We start from the raw sequence: 13799 nt of genomic DNA on the forward strand, positions 1-13799 counted from the left end.
CAGGGTCTCCCTGATGGCGTTCTCCAGGAGCAGCGCCTCCAAACGCCGTGCCCCGAAGACTCTCCCGAGCTCGCGGCGCACCCAGGAGAGCAGGGGCCGGAGCAGAGCAGGGTGCTCCTGGAAGAGACGGCCCCAGGTGTCCGCTGGGAGGCCGCCCACCAGAGGGCTGGGTGCCACCCATGCAGCCCACGGCCAGGCTGCCTGGGCCCCAGAGGAGCTGTCGGCGGCGATGGATGCCGATGGGCTGATGACCAGCTCCTCAAACTTGTCATCAGCCTGCACCGAGTGCACGATCGAAGTCAGCCTCCGCTTGCAGAGGGGGCACTCGGGCTTGGTGTCAGCCCACCGCTGGATGCAGGCGAAGCAAAACTGGTGGCAGCACGGCAAGGTGAACGCGGGGCTGCCCCAGCTGTCCAGGCAGATGGGGCAGCGGGTGTCCAAGGCCGCGGCCATGCTTGCCACCAGCTGCGGTGGGCTGTGGGGAGCAGCAGGTGACGATGCGCTCCCTGGTGCAGACGCTGCAGCAGCGGGGGTCGCCCTGGAAGAGGAAGAGAGGGGCCACTGTCATTCTCTGGGCTGGGGAGGGTCCCTCAAGGAGGATCCCTCAAGGAGGATGCCTCTGCGGGCACATAGAGGAGTCCCTGTGCCGCCTACCTCTGCTGCTGCAGGTGCTCCTCCTGGATGTCCCAGCTGCCTGGTCGGACCAGGGCTGGGAGAAACGCAAATGTGGCTCTGGGGACGTGAACCTCTGAGAGCTCCACGAAGCAGCTCTGAGGCCACGACCCAGCACCAAGGCACGCCAAAGTCCGCGCTCCAGTCCTCGCACAACCGCTCGGCTGGAGGGGAGGCACAGGCCACTGGGCTGAGCGGCCGTGCCCAGATTTAAGCAGTGAGGGCCACGCAGTCACAAAAGCGCATCAGCGGGATGTCACAGACAGCGGCCGGGCACATCGCCGCCCACCAGCTGGGGACATCGCCACCGGGATGTCCCAGTCCATCACAGCGACATCACAGTGGACTGTCCTCACCTTCCTCACCTGCAGCACGTTCTCCAGCAGTTCTCCAGCCCCAGCACATGTTTCTGGGGTTTCCGCAGTGCCACCGCCTGCTCCATCCACCGCGTCTTGTGGGCTTGGCACTGGTGTTTCATATCAGCCCTTGAGGCTGAAGTCTCTTGGATTGTTCAGCCTGGAGGAGGCTGAGTGGAGACCTCATTGCAGTCTGCAGCTTCCCCACGAGGGAGAGCGGAGAGGCAGGTGCTGATCTCTCTCTTCCCTCTGGTGACCTGTGCTTCAGCGATAGGTCCTGAGTGAATGGCCTGTAGCTCGCCCAGTGCCACTAGCAGTTCTTACATAGGCTACAATTAAAAGAAAAATAAAAGCCGTGACTGTTCCACAGACAATGTCTTGGTCTGACTCAAAAGCAAGCTCATAGCAGCGCCTGTGGGTGCTGCTAGCAATGACATTTATGGGGGACTCTCGCCTTGAGTCCTGGGATGCTCTGACTCGCCAGGACGCTCTCTAACAGTCTGGGACTCTAGGACACACTGTGAGACTCTGATGCTTTCTTTTCATTTACAAATGTTTCAAACACAAACCACAAAATCACTCTTCTGTGCCAATGGTTACACAAGAAGTGCCCAATCCCTTTTTTTTTTGCATCTTCTCAAGCCTTAGCAGAGCACTGAAGGACATGCTCATGGAAGAACCTTTCCTTCTGCAGATTTACTTTCGTTTGCTACAACTGAAACTCCATGATCCAGTATGCTTCCTGATTTCCCAGCTAAAGACCCAAATCAGGTTTCAACAACAACAACGTAACAGAGTACACCAACAGGGCATTAAAAGGACATGACCTTCTCTGAAAAATCCCTGTTGCTCTGTTCCCTGTTGCAAATGTCTTACAAGCATTGATTCAGCAGCTGCTGTGTTCAAAGAACTGCTCAGCATCAAATCATAGAAACGTGGGATGGTTTGGGTTGGAAGCAGCCTTAAAGATCATCTCATTACACCCCTGCCAGGGGCAGGGACACCTCCCACTAGACCACGTTGCTCAAAGTCCCATCCAACCTTGCCTTACACACTTCAAGGGATGGGGCATCCAGAGCTTCACTGGATAACCTGTTCCAGCGCCTCAGCACCCTCATCATGAAGAATTTCTTGCAAATATCTCATCTAAATCTACCCTCTTTTAGCTTCAAGGCTGCAGAGGGGACAGAGACAGGCTCTCTCCAGTGGTGCCCAGTGCCAGCACACGAGGCAGCGGGCACCAGCAGGAGCACAGGAGGTTCCCTCTGAACACCAGCACTGCTGTGCTCTGAGTGTGTCAGAGCCCTGCACAGCTTGCTCCCTCCTGAGAGATCTTCAAAAGCGGCCTGGACGTGGGCCCCCTGCTCTGAATGGCCCTGCTGCAGGAGGCCGTTTGGACAAGATGTTCCCCAGGGATTGTCAGGAAGCTTAAACCCCGTGCTGGTGGCCATGCTGGGGCTGGTCCATGCTGTAGGGACACGTCTAGGCAGCGGGAGCACCCAACTGCCCTTCCAGCAGCCCCGAGGGCTCCTGCACCTCCTTGGTGGTGCTAGCAGTTATGGTGACCTTGGGGAAGAGGAAATTACACTGGGGTTAATCACTAAATTAAAGCAATATCTGGAAAAGATATACAAAATGTATGGAAAATCTAGAGGGGCCATGGCCACCGCCATGCATAACTTGGGAGAGGATTCCTTTTGGGAGAGGATTCATCAACAACAGCTGTGTTATCCCACTCCATCTGTACATCTCTGCCTCTCTTCTAAACCCACATCCCAACATTTTTTTCCTCAGAACACAACCTCCCCCCTGCCTGCCCGCCCCAAAGACCTGTGTGCAGCCCCGGAGCCTAACATGGCTGCCGCCCGAGGGCAAACCTCTCTTGCTCCCCACTCGGGTGGGTGCTTCCCCAGGAGTTATCGAGAGAAATACCTCTACAAGAAGATCATGTTTGGCAAGAAACGCAAAATCTGAGAGGAATGAGGATAGGGATGCCCTGAGACAAGGAGCCCTGCGCTAGGTCTTATTGAACTTCTTGCTCTGAGCTCTTGCATCTCTCTTCAGCGTTGTTCATTTTGCATGGCCACAGCCCTGGGATGTACAAAATGTCCCTGCCCACCTGCTTGGAGGCAGGATGCATGGGGTTGCTCAGCTTGGTGGGATGTGGTGGTGTGTTTGGAGGGGCAGGAGCTTGCATAGGGCCTGGTGGGCTTCATCCCACAGCATCCTTCTGGACAGAATGAGCAGAATACAGTTAGATAAAAGCATAATAAGTTGGGTGAGCAATTGGCTAAAGGGTCAGGCCCACAGGGTTCTTGTAAACGGGGTTAGCCTGGTGAGCCTGTTCCATTGTGCAACAACCCTCTCAGTGAAGCACCTCTCCCTGCTGTCTAGCCTAAACCTCCTCTGTTGCAGTTTGACACCGTTCCCGCAGGTCTATCAATGGTACTAAAGAGATCGCCTCAGCTCCCCCTTTTGAGGAAGCTGTAGATGGCAATAAGGTCTCCCTCAGCCTCCTTTTCCAGGATGAACAGGCCAAGTGGGGTGATGGGACCGGGGTGTGGGCTGGGCTGCAGACCCCAGGCTGCAAACCCCTTCCTGGGAGCGGCTGCGGAGAATCAGGCTGGAGCGGGGCAGTGGGTGCTGTCAGGGCAGCAACGCAACAGGGCAACGAGTGGGCCCGGCATGGGGAAAGGGAGGAGAAAGCAGCAGGGGTGGGGATGGCAATGACCACTGTGTTTGCGACACTGACGGGTTTTCTGTGACTTTATTTTAGTTTTTCTGTGTGGTGGAATAGGACCCTGATGACTTTCAGGTCCTTTGGGGCCGGCGTGTGTCCCAGTGTGTCCGGCCCCGGCCTCGGAGGGTCTTCTATTGTCCCCGGCGGGGTGGCCTCTTCTTGGATGGTGGAGAGGCCTGCGAGGAGCTGTTCTTCCTCTTGGGGGCTCGCCGGGGACCCCGAGGTGGGCAGCCCCTGCCCCGCCTGGTGGTGGAGGGCCCTGGTGCAGCCTCCTGCGGCTCCTCTTCAGGTGCTGCCTGCTCCACGGGGACCGCAGCTGGTGGGGAGTGAGGGCGGCTGGCGTTCCCTCCAAGGGCATCTCTTGATGCGCCGGGCCCCTCATCCCTGCTGGAGCTGGCAGCATGGAGAGAGGAGACTGCGCCGGCTGCAGGAGCCACCCCGTCGGGGCCAGATGGGATGGGCTCTGGCCCGGGGCTGGCCTCCCGATGCTGGGCTGCAGGAGGAACGTTGAGGCCCAGCAGGCGGTGGGCCTCCCTGCTGCACCGCTGCACGGCGACGTCCAGGAGGTGCCGCACGAACGTCGCCGCGTTGTTCCCTCCCAGGTCTTCCTCCACCAGCTGGAGCAGCATCTCTTCCTCCAGCCCCACCAGGCGCAGGGTCTCCCTGATGGCGTTCTCCAGGAGCAGCGCCTCCAAACGCCGTGCCCCGAAGACTCTCCCGAGCTCGCGGCGCACCCAGGAGAGCAGGGGCCGGAGCAGAGCAGGGTGCTCCTGGAAGAGACGGCCCCAGGTGTCCGCGGGGAGGCCGCCCACCAGAGGGCTGGCTGCCACCCATGCAGCCCACGGCCAGGCTGCCTGGGCCCCAGAGGAGCTGTCGGCGGCGATGGATGCCGATGGGCTGATGACCAGCTCCTCAAACTTGTCATCAGCCTGCACCGAGTGCACGATGGACGTCAGCCTCCGCTTGCAGAGGGGGCACTCGGGCTTGGTGTCAGCCCACCGCTGGATGCAGGCGAAGCAAAATTGGTGGCAGCATGGCAAGGTGAACGCGGGGCTGCCCCAGCTGTCCAGGCAGATGGGGCAGCGGGTGTCCAAGGCCGCGGCCATGCTTGCCACCAGCTGCGGTGGGCTGTGGGGAGCAGCAGGTGACGATGCGCTCCCTGGTGCAGACGCTGCAGCAGCGGGGGTCGCCCTGGAAGAGGAAGAGAGGGGCCACTGTCATTCTCTGGGCTGGGGAGGGTCCCTCAAGGAGGATCCCTCAAGGAGGATGCCTCTGCGGGCACATAGAGGAGTCCCTGTGCCGCCTACCTCTGCTGCTGCAGGTGCTCCTCCTGGATGTCCCAGCTGCCTGGTCGGACCAGGGCTGGGAGAAACGCAAATGTGGCTCTGGGGACGTGAACCTCTGAGAGCTCCACGAAGCAGCTCTGAGGCCACGACCCAGCACCAAGGCACGCCAAAGTCCGCGCTCCAGTCCTCGCACAACCGCTCGGCTGGAGGGGAGGCACAGGCCACTGGGCTGAGCTGCCGTGCCCAGATTTAAGCAGGGAGGGCCACGCAGTCACAAAAGCGCATCAGCGGGATGTCACAGACAGTGGCCGGGCACATCGCCGCCCACCAGCTGGAGACATCGCCACCGGGATGTCCCAGTCCATCACAGCGACATCACAGTGGACTGTCCTCACCTTCCTCACCTGCAGCACGTTCTCCAGCAGTTCTCCAGCCCCAGCACATGTTTCTGGGCTTTCCGCAGTGCCACTGCCTGCTCCATGCACCGCGTCTTGTGGGCTTGGCACTGGTGTTTCATATCAGCCCCTGAGGCTGAAGTCTCTTGGATTGTTCAGCCTGGAGGAGGCTGAGGGGAGACCTCATTGCAGTCTGCAGCTTCCCCACGAGGGAGAGCGGAGAGGCAGGTGCTGATCTCTCTCTTCCCTCTGGTGACCTGTGCTTCAGTGATAGGACCCGAGTGAATGGCCTGTAGCTTGCCCAGTGCCCCTAGCAGTGCTTACATAGGCTACAATTAAAAGAAAAATAAAAGCCGTGACTGTTCCACACACAACGTCTTGGTCTTACTCAAAAGCAAGCTCATGGCAGCGCCTGTGGGTGCTGCTAGCAATGGCATTTATGGGGCACTCTCGCCTTGAGTCCTGGGATGCTCTGACTCGCCTGGACGCTCTCTAACAGTCTGGGACTCTAGGACACACTGTGAGACTCTGATGCTTTCTTTTCATTTCCTAATGTTTCAAATACAAACCACAAAATCACTCTTCTGTGCCAATGGTTACACAAGAAGTGCCCAATCCCTTTTTTTTTTGCATCTTCTCAACCCTTAGCAGAGCATTGAAGGACATGCTCATGGAAGAACTTTTCCTTCTGCAGATTTACTTTCGTTTGCTACAACTGAAACTCCATGATCCAGTATGCTTCCTGATTTCCCAGCTGGTGATGGAAATCAGGTTTCAAAGACAACAACAACGTAACACAGAGTACACCAACTGGGCCTTAAAAGGACATGACCTTCTCTGAAAAATCCCTGTTGCTCTGTTCCCTGTTGCAAATGTCTTACAAGCATTGATTCAGCAGCTGCTGTGTTCAAAGAACTGCTCACCATCAAATCATAGAAACATGGGATGGTTTGGGTTGGAAGCAGCCTTACAGATCATCTCACTCCAACTCCTGCCAGGGGCAGGGACACCTCCCACTAGACCACGTTGCTCAAAGTCCCATCCAACCTTGCCTTACACACTTCAAGGGATGGGGCATCCAGAGCTTCACTGGATAACCTGTTCCAGCGCCTCACCACCCTCATCATGAAGAATTTCTTGCAAATATCTCATCTAAATCTACCCTCTTTTAGCTTCAAGGCTGCAGAGGGGACAGAGACAGGCTCTCTCCAGTGGTGCCCAGTGCCAGCACACGAGGCAGCCCTTCCAGCAGCCCTGAAGACTCCTGCATCTCCTTGGTGGTGCTAGCAGTTATGGTGACCTTGGGGAAGAGGAAATTACACTGGGGTTAATCACTAAATTAAAGCAATATATGGAAAATATGTAGAAAATGTATGGAAAATCTAGAGGGGCCATGGCCACCGCCATGCATATCTTGGGAGAGGATTGACAGCATCAACAACAGCTGTGTTATCCCACTCCATCTGTACATCTCCGCCTCTCTTCTAAACCCACATCCCAACATTTTGTTCCTCAGAACACAACCTCCCTCCCGCCTGCCCGCCCCGAAGGCCTGTGCACAGCCCCGGAGCCTAACATGGCTGCGGCCCGAGGGGGCCGCCCAGCCCAAGCCCTGCCCTTGGTGCCACCCCTGGTGCGTGCAGCCAGCCCCATGGGGAGCAGCCCCCGGCCCCGTGGTGCCACAGCTCAGGTTGGGAGGTGGTGAGGCAGTGGCAACCTGAAGACAGGGGGAGGAGGAGCTCATTTTCCTGTAAAGTTTGTGGTGATTTGTTTTTTTTTTTTTTTTAATTCTTTTTTTTTTTTTTTTTTGGTTTAGTTTGGAGGTTTGAATGTGTAGCTGCAAGGGTTGAGGAGGGCTTAGGGGAGCGTGCCTCATGGAAGTTGTGTCATCTCGTGGGGTTTTTGTGGAAGATCCTTGCTCCGGGGCAGCAGCGGGGTTTCAGGTGTGGCAAATAAGACAGCCATGGCATGCTGCGATGTGGCAGAGCCCTGCTGCTGCTCCGCCATTCGCATCACCATCTCAAGCCTCCATTTCCCCCTCCATAACTCCCCATAACGCTACAATGTCCCCACGCAAAATCCGAGAGGTATGAGGATAGGGATGCCCTGAGACAAAGAGCCCTGTGCTAGGTCTTACCAAACTGGCTTGCAGCTCTGGATCATTGAATCCTGTCCTGTCCCCATCTCGTGGGGAGGGAGCAGCCTCTATCAACCTTCTGCTTCCCCGGCTCTGGTTGCAGGAGGGAGCTTCACCCATAGTCTCTCTTCAGCATTGTTCATTTTGCATGGCCACAGCTCTGGGATGTGCAAAATGTCCCTGCCCACCTGCCTGGAGGCAGGGTGCGTGGGGTTGCTCAGCTTGGTGGGATGTGGTGGTGTGCTTGGAGGGGTAGGGGGCTTGCACAGGGCCTCGTGGGCTTCATCCCACAGCATCCTTCTGGACAGAATGAGCAGAATACAGTTAGATAAAAGCATAATAAGTTGGGTGAGCAATTGGCTAAAGGGTCGGGCCCAGAGGGTTCTTGTAAATGGGGTTAGCCTGGTGAGCCTGTTCCATTGCGTGACAACCCTCTCAGTGAAGCACCTCTTCCTGCTGTCTAGCCTAAACCTCCTCTGTTGCAGTTTGACACCGTTCCTGCAGGTCTATCACTGGTACTAAAGAGATCGCCTCAGCTCCCCCTTTTGAGGAAGCTGTAGATGGCAATAAGGTCTCCCTCAGCCTCCTTTTCCAGGATGAACAGGCCAAGTGGGGTGATGGGACCGGGGTGTGGGCTGGGCTGGAGACCCCAGGCTGGAAACCCCTTCCTGGGAGCGGCTGCGGAGTCGCAGGCTGGAGCGGGGCAGTGGGTGCTGTCAGGGCAGCAACGCAACAGGGCAAAGAGTGGGCCCGGCATGGGGAAAGGGAGGAGAAAGCAGCAGGGGTGGGGATGGCAATGACCACTGTGTTTGCGACACTGACGGGTTTTCTGTGACTTTATTTTATTTTATTTTTTTCTGTGTGGTGGAATAGGACCCTGATGACTTTCAGGTCCTTTGGGGCCGGCGTGTGTCCCAGTGTGTCCGGCCCCGGCCTCGGAGGGTCTTCTATTGTCCCCGGCGGGGTGGCCTCTTCTTGGATGGTGGAGAGGCCTGCGAGGAGCTGTTCTTCCTCTTGGGGGCTCGCCGGGGACCCCGAGGTGGGCAGCCCCTGCCCCGCCTGGTGGTGGAGGGCCCTGGTGCAGCCTCCTGCGGCTCCTCTTCAGGTGCTGCCTGCTCCACGGGGACCGCAGCTGGTGGGGAGTGAGGGCGGCTGGCGTTCCCTCCAAGGGCATCTCTTGATGCGCCGGGCCCCTCATCCCTGCTGGAGCTGGCAGGATGGAGAGAGGAGACTGCGCCGGCTGCAGGAGCCACCCCGTCGGGGCCAGATGGGATGGGCTCTGGCCCGGGGCTGGCCTCCCGATGCTGGGCTGCAGGAGGAACGTTGAGGCCCAGCAGGCGGTGGGCCTCCCTGCTGCACCGCTGCACGGCGACGTCCAGGAGGTGCCGCACGAACGTCGCCGCGTTGTTCCCTCCCAGGTCTTCCTCCACCAGCTGGAGCAGCATCTCTTCCTCCAGCCCCACCAGGCGCAGGGTCTCCCTGATGGCGTTCTCCAGGAGCAGCGCCTCCAAACGCCGTGCCCCGAAGACTCTCCCGAGCTCGCGGCGCACCCAGGAGAGCAGGGGCCGGAGCAGAGCAGGGTGCTCCTGGAAGAGACGGCCCCAGGTGTCCGCGGGGAGGCCGCCCACCAGAGGGCTGGGTGCCACCCATGCAGCCCACGGCCAGGCTGCCTGGGCCCCAGAGGAGCTGTCGGCGGCGATGGATGCCGATGGGCTGATGACCAGCTCCTCAAACTTGTCATCAGCCTGCACCGAGTGCACGATCGAAGTCAGCCTCCGCTTGCAGAGGGGGCACTCGGGCTTGGTGTCAGCCCACCGCTGGATGCAGGCGAAGCAAAACTGGTGGCAGCACGGCAAGGTGAACGCGGGGCTGCCCCAGCTGTCCAGGCAGATGGGGCAGCGGGTGTCCAAGGCCGCGGCCATGCTTGCCACCAGCTGCGGTGGGCTGTGGGGAGCAGCAGGTGACGATGCGCTCCCTGGTGCAGACGCTGCAGCAGCGGGGGTCGCCCTGGAAGAGGAAGAGAGGGGCCACTGTCATTCTCTGGGCTGGGGAGGGTCCCTCAAATAGGGTCCCTCAAGGAGGATGCCTCTGCGGGCACATAGAGGAGTCCCTGTGCCGCCTACCTCTGCTGCTGCAGGTGCTCCTCCTGGATGTCCCAGCTGCCTGGTCGGACCAGGGCTGGGAGAAACGCAAATGTGGCTCTGGGGACGTGAACCTCTGAGAGCTCCACGAAGCAGCTCCGAGGCCACGACCCAGCACCAAGGCACGCCAAAGTCCGCGCTCCAGTCCTCGCACAACCGCTCGGCTGGAGGGGAGGCACAGGCCACTGGGCTGAGCGGCCGTGCCCAGATTTAAGCAGGGAGGGCCACGCAGTCACAAAAGCGCATCAGCGGGATGTCACAGACAGCGGCCGGGCACATCGCCGCCCACCAGCTGGGGACATCGCCACCGGGATGTCCCAGTCCATCACAGCGACATCACAGTGGACTGTCCTCACCTTCCTCACCTGCAGCACGTTCTCCAGCAGTTCTCCAGCCCCAGCACATGTTTCTGGGGTTTCCGCAGTGCCACCGCCTGCTCCATCCACCGCGTCTTGTGGGCTTGGCACTGGTGTTTCATATCAGCCCTTGAGGCTGAAGTCTCTTGGATTGTTCAGCCTGGAGGAGGCTGAGTGGAGACCTCATTGCAGTCTGCAGCTTCCCCACGAGGGAGAGCGGAGAGGCAGGTGCTGATCTCTCTCTTCCCTCTGGTGACCTGTGCTTCAGCAATAGGTCCTGAGTGAATGGCCTGTAGCTCGCCCAGTGCCACTAGCAGTTCTTACATAGGCTACAATTAAAAGAAAAATAAAAGCCGTGACTGTTCCACAGACAATGTCTTGGTCTGACTCAAAAGCAAGCTCATAGCAGCGCCTGTGGGTGCTGCTAGCAATGGCATTTATGGGGCACTCTCGCCTTGAGTCCTGGGATGCTCTGACTCGCCAGGACGCTCTCTAACAGTCTGGGACTCTAGGACACACTGTGAGACTCTGATGCTTTCTTTTCATTTCCAAATGTTTCAAACACAAACCACAAAATCACTCTTCTGTGCCAATGGTTACATAAGAAGTGCCCAATCCCTTTTTTTTTTTTTGCATCTTCTCAAGCCTTAGCAGAGCATTGAAGGACATGCTCATGGAAGAACCTTTCCTTCTGCCGCCTTACTTTCGTGTGCTGCAACAGAAGATCCATGATCCAGTATGCTTCCTGATTTCCCAGCTGATGACGCAAATCAGGTTTCAAAGACAAAAAGAACGTAACACAGAGTACACCAACTGGGCATTAAAAGGACATGACCTTCTCTGAAAAATCCCTGTTGCTCTGTTCCCTGTTGCAAATGTCTTACAAGCATTGATTCAGCAGCTGCTGTGTTCCAACAACTGCTCAGCATCAAATCATAGAAACATGGGATGGTTTGGGTTGGAAGCAGCCTTAAAGATCATCTCATTACAACTCCTGCCAGGGGCAGGGACACCTCCCACTAGACCACGTTGCTCAAAGCCCCATCCAACCTGGCCTTGAGCACTTCCAGGGACGGGGCATCCACAGCTTCTCTGGACAACCTGTGCCAGTGCCTCAGCACCCTCATCATGAAGAATTTCTTGCAAATATCTCATCTAAATCTACCCTCTTTTAGCTTCAAGGCTGCAGAGGGGACAGAGCCAGGCTCTCTCCAGTGGTGCCCAGTGCCAGCACACGAGGCAGCGGGCACCAGCAGGAGCACAGGAGGTTCCCTCTGAACACCAGCACTGCTGTGCTGCGAGGGTGTCAGAGCCCTGCACAAGTTGTTCCCTCCTGAGAGATCTTCCAAAGCGGCCTGGACGTGGGCCCCCTGCTCTGGATGGCCCTGCTGGAGCAGGCCGTTTGGACAAGATGTTCCCCAGGGATTGTCAAGAGGTTTAAACCCCGCGCTGGTGGCCATGCTGTAGGGACACGTCTAGGCAGCGGGAGCTCCCAACTGCCCTTCCAGCAGCCCCGAGGGCTCCTGCATCTCCTTGGTGGTGCTAGCAGTTATGGTGACCTTGGGGAAGAGGAAATTACACTGGGGTTAATCACTAAATTAAAGCAATATATGGAAAATATGTAGAAAATGTATGGAAAATCTAGAGGGGCCATGGCCACCGCCATGCATATCTTGGGAGAGGATTCCTCTTGGGAGAGGATTCATCAACAACAGCTGTGTTATCCCACTCCGTCTGTACATCTCCACCTCTCTTCTAAACCCACATCCCAACATTTTTTTCCTCAGAACACAACCTCCCCCCCGCCTGCCCGCCCCAAAGACCTGTGTGCAGCCCCGGAGCCTAACATGGCTGCCGCCCGAGGGCAAACCTCTCTTGCTCCCCACTTGGGTGGGTGCTTCCCCAGGAGTTATAGAGAGAAATACCTCTACAAGAAGATCATGTTTGGCAAGAAACGCAAAATACGAGAGGTATGAGGATAGGGATGCCCTGAGACAAGGAGCCCTGCGCTAGGTCTTATTGAACTGGCTTGCTCTGAGCTCTTGCATCTCTCTTCAGCGTTGTTCATTTTGCATGGCCACAGCTCTGGGATGTGTAAAATGTCCCTGCCAGCCTGCTTGGAGGCAGGATGCATGGGGTTGCTCAGCTTGGTGGGATGTGGTGGTGTGTTTGGAGGGGCAGGAGCTTGCATAGGGCCTGGTGGGCTTCATCCCACAGCATCCTTCTGGACAGAATGAGCAGAATACAGTTAGATAAAAGCATAATAAGTTGGGTGAGCAATTGGCTAAAGGGTTGGGCCCAGAGGGTTCTTGTAAACAGGGTTAGCCTGGTGAGCCTGTTCCATTGTGCGACAACCCTCTCAGTGAAGCACCTCTCCCTGCTGTCTAGCCTAAACCTCCTCTGTTGCAGTTTGACACCACTCCTGCAGGTCTATCACTGGTACTAAAGAGAATAGATGGCCTCCTCTTCCCCTTGTGAGGTAGCTGTAGATGGCAATAAGGTCTCCCTCAGCCTCCTTTTCCAGGATGAACAGGCCAAGTGGGGTGATGGGACCGGGGTGTGGGCTGGGCTGGAGACCCCAGGCTGGAAACCCCTTCCTGGGAGCGGCTGCGGAGAATCAGGCTGGAGCGGGGCAGTGGGTGCTGTCAGGGCAGCAACGCAACAGGGCAACGAGTGGGCCCGGCATGGGGAAAGGGAGGAGAAAGCGGCAGGGGTGGGGATGGCAATGACCACTGTGTTTGCGACACTGACAGGTTTTCTGTGATTTTATTTTATTTTTCTGTGTGGTGGAATAGGACCCTGATGACTTTCAGGTCCTTTGGGGCCGGCGTGTGTCCCAGTGTGTCCGGCCCCGGCCTCGGAGGGTCTTCTATTGTCCCCGGCGGGGTGGCCTCTTCTTGGATGGTGCAGAGGCCTGCGAGGAGCTGTTCTTCCTCTTGGGGGCTCGCCGGGGACCCCGAGGTGGGCAGCCCCTGCCCCGCCTGGTGGTGGAGGGCCCTGGTGCAGCCTCCTGCGGCTCCTCTTCAGGTGCTGCCTGCTCCACGGGGACCGCAGCTGGTGGGGAGTGAGGGCGGCTGGCGTTCCCTCCAAGGGCATCTCTTGATGCGCCGGGCCCCTCATCCCTGCTGGAGCTGGCAGGATGGAGAGAGGAGACTGCGCCGGCTGCAGGAGCCACCCCGTCGGGGCCAGATGGGATGGGCTCTGGCACGGGGCTGGCCTCCCGATGCTCGGCTGCAGGAGGAACGTTGAGGCCCAGCAGGCGGTGGGCCTCCCTGCTGCACCGCTGCACGGCGACGTCCAGGAGGTGCCGCACGAACGTCGCCGCGTTGTTCCCTCCCAGGTCTTCCTCCACCAGCTGGAGCAGCATCTCTTCCTCCAGCCCCACCAGGCGCAGGGTCTCCCTGATGGCGTTCTCCAGGAGCAGCGCCTCCAAACGCCGTGCCCCAAAGACTCTCCCGAGCTCGCGGCGCACCCAGGAGAGCAGGGGCCGGAGCAGAGCAGGGTGCTCCTGGAAGAGACGGCCCCAGGTGTCCGCGGGGAGGCCGCCCACCAGAGGGCTGGGTGCCACCCATGCAGCCCACGGCCAGGCTGCCTGGGCCCCAGAGGAGCTGTCGGCGGCGATGGATGCCGATGGGCTGATGACCAGCTCCTCAAACTTGTCATCAGCCTGCACCGAGTGCACGATCGACGTCAGCCTCCGCTTGCAGAGGGGGCAC

This window comes from Aythya marila, assembly GCF_965140915.1.
Source record: "Aythya marila genome assembly, chromosome: 17".
Lineage (NCBI taxonomy): Eukaryota > Metazoa > Chordata > Aves > Anseriformes > Anatidae > Aythya > Aythya marila.